This window comes from Mesoplodon bidens (genome assembly GCF_964165515.1).
Source record: "Mesoplodon bidens genome assembly, chromosome: 14".
Taxonomy (NCBI): domain Eukaryota; kingdom Metazoa; phylum Chordata; class Mammalia; order Artiodactyla; family Ziphiidae; genus Mesoplodon; species Mesoplodon bidens.
The window spans coordinates 67,517,951-67,521,282 of NC_138170.1; positions in this window are offsets into that span (position 1 = coordinate 67,517,951).

Consider the following 3,332-nt stretch of genomic DNA (forward strand, 5'->3'; position numbering starts at 1 on the left):
ATAATGTATTTATATGCGTAACTGCTAAAATTAAACATTTTCATCCTCTTCCCCTAAAGCAGACTCTCATAATGCCAGGGATACTACTGCACACTTTCAGAAACTGTCCAACTGTCCTCCGCCCTCCCTGCATTACTAATGATGGATCGTCACAGGCTGGCAGCCAAGCGGCTGCCCTTGTTCAAATGCTCAGCCAGTAGGATCACTCAGGGCCACCACTGTTGTTGTTAGCGCTGTGCCTCCAAATCACAGAATTACTGAATCAGGGGGGATAAGAGAGAGCTCATGGAATCCAGCTCCTGGCGGGGAGAGCCTTATACAGCATACCCACTCACAGTCCTAAAGGTTAAGGGAGCACCATTCAGAGACAAAAAGAGGAATGAGATGTAGTCTTTGCTCTTGAAACTCACAAACCTTACAAACATAAACAACTGAAAACCAGAAGGAATAAGCAAAGGATCTGGAATTATGGTTCCACCATGAACTTGGCATGCCTTTTGAACAAGTCACTTCATTTTCTGAGCCTCAGTTTCCTTAAACAGAGGTGATAACATCTCCTCTTTTTACTTTTTTTTTTTTTTTTTTTTTTGCGGTACGCGGGCCTCTCACTGTTGTGGCCTCTCCTGTTGCGGAGCACAGGCTCTGGACGCGCAGGCTCAGCGGCCATGGCTCACGGGCCCAGCCGCTCCGTGGCACGTGGGATCCTCCCAGACCGGGGCACGAACCCGTGTCCCCTGCAATGGCAGGCGGACTCTCAACCACTGCGCCACCAGGGAAGCTCTCTCTTTCTACATTTTAAGACATCTCCTTTTACATTTTAAGACAGATAGGAGATTCAGATTTTTGAAATGAGTGTTATATATCAAAATATCAAGTTGCACACCTTAATTATATATAATTTTTGTCAATTATTCCTCAATAAAGACAGCGGGGCGGGGGGGGGGGTTGGCGTGAAAAAATGCTCTGTAATACAGTGTGTAAATAATAAACAGGGAATGCCTAAACTCCTCCATAGCATATGTGCATTATGACTGGAGAATGACTTTCTCCAGGTGAAACTAAGCACCAGAAACAACAGGCTGGGAAGAGATTCAGGGAACACTGTTTGGACCTTGTCAGTGTCCCTAATTTGCTGCTTTCAGGTCTTGGATCTGGGAAGACACTGGTGACCTGAACCAGCTTGCTACCCTGAGGTCTTTCAGAACCCTGATTCTGAAAGAGTACAGGATGTGCTTCTTACTCTTTCTTCTGCTTTGAAACATTTGTCTTCTGGCTTTCAGCTCCAAGTGCAAGTTGCTGTACAGTGATGGGTCTTTACTGCCCTCTTGTGACCACTCCCTGTCATAGTTGCATTGACTTTTGAAGGGGTGTGCGTGACAGCCTGAGGAAACCAGAGCCAACCCTCAAGATCAAGATTTTCCAGGGCCAGCAAAGGGCTTAAAGCCCAAATTAAAGCCAGCTGCTGTAATCCGGAGCTCCTTGACGGGAAGGGGTAGTTCCGCCTGATTTTGCCCCAAATAGTTCAGGAATCCAGGCCTGTGCCTGCATTAACCCTGCTAAAATGGTTAGTGCTTAGATTGTCCAGCTTGTCTGGAACAAGTTCTGGAAATGAAGGCAGCTCTAAGGTCCCTTCTCTGCCTGGAAAAACCAAGGGCAGGAAGGGCCAGGACTAGAACTTGCCCTGCAACCCTCACACCTATAAAGCAACAGTTAACTGAGCACGTATTTTGTGAACTGGTAGATGCCATGAGGTGCAGTTGGGGTACAAAATAAGATAGTTCCCAACTCAGAAAGTTTACAAACATAAATGACCCAAGCACACATATAATTAGCAGAAGTCAGGTCATCCGAGCAAGGGGTATCACAGAAGTAGAAATAAAGTGCTGTAGGGCTGGTGGGAAAAGGGAGATTAGTGACAACCAGGGGGATCACGGTTTCCTGAAGATAGTGAGACTCAAGCTGAACTTTTAAAAAACAAGTAGGACCTTACCTAGTAGACATGAGCAAGGAAGACCACAATAATGCTAATAACTACATTTTGGGGAGCTGATTACTTGTCAAGCATGGCTAAAGGTTTTATAGATAGCTCAGTTATTTAATCTCCACAACAGTACCATGAGGTAGCTATTAGTTTCTCCATTTAACAGACAAGGAAACCGAGGCTCAAGGCCATGTATGGCAAGACGTGATGGAAAATATATGAAGAAGTAAAAGCAAAAGTTGTGTTTGGGGCAAATAACCTATTATTACTAGAGTATGGGTTATACTTGGTGGGTAGCAGAAAGGGACAAGAGCATATGGGGATGAGTTATGATGATCAAAAGTACAGGAACCCTATGATACGGGATTTAAAAGCCTCAAATGAATTTGGACCTCACCCTTTGGATAATGGAGAACGTTTTGAGGTTTCAGAGCCAAGGATTCTGCTCAGTGATGTACTTTATTTATTTAACTAATTTTTTTTTTTTTTTTTTTTTGCGGTACATGGGCCTCTCACTGCTGTGGCCTCTCCCGTTGTGGAGCACAGGCTCCGGACGCGCAGGCTCAGCGGCCATGGCTCACGGGTCTAGCCGCTCCACGGCATGTGGGATCTTCCCGGAGCGGGGCACGAACCCATGTCCCCTGCATAGGCAGGCAGACTCTCAACCACTGCACCACCAGGGAAACCCCTCAGTGATGTACTTTAGGATAACTCAGATGTGTGGAGGACAGCTTGATGAGGCAGAGACAAAAGGGAGGGAGATCTGCGAGGAGTCATGAGGCGAAGGGAGCTTGGGTCAGGGCAGTGGGCAATGCAGAGGAATGAATTCTAAAACCTCTACATGGAGAAACTGTTGAGATTGACTTGGGGTACTTCGATTTTTAAAAAGTGGTTAACAAAAAAAAAGAATGCACTTTAAATGGCTGAGCAAAACAAAGTTACAGTGTTTGGCGGCTTCAAAGACCTCCAGAGATTTAAGTTATGCTTCATGTTATACAACCCTCAACTACAAACATTTACACACAATGGTTATAGAATCCTCTTCCAGTAAAGGTCTTATGAAGCCTGCAGAAATGCTTCCTCAAGAGATATAAGATACGCATTGATTTATAAGATGTTCTTTCATGGGTTAGGTGGCAAGAAAAGTTGCCCTCTATAGGAGATAAACGGACTTTTACTTTTAAGGATAAAAGAAGACTCTAAATACTACACTTAAAATTCCATATGAAACTGGCAATCAGTATGGTCAGAACCAAGAATGTGGACTAAGTTCAGATAGAGAGTTATTATTAAATCTATAAAAATTTCACACTACATATTTCTCCCACTTTCCAAATGAAATAGAAATCTG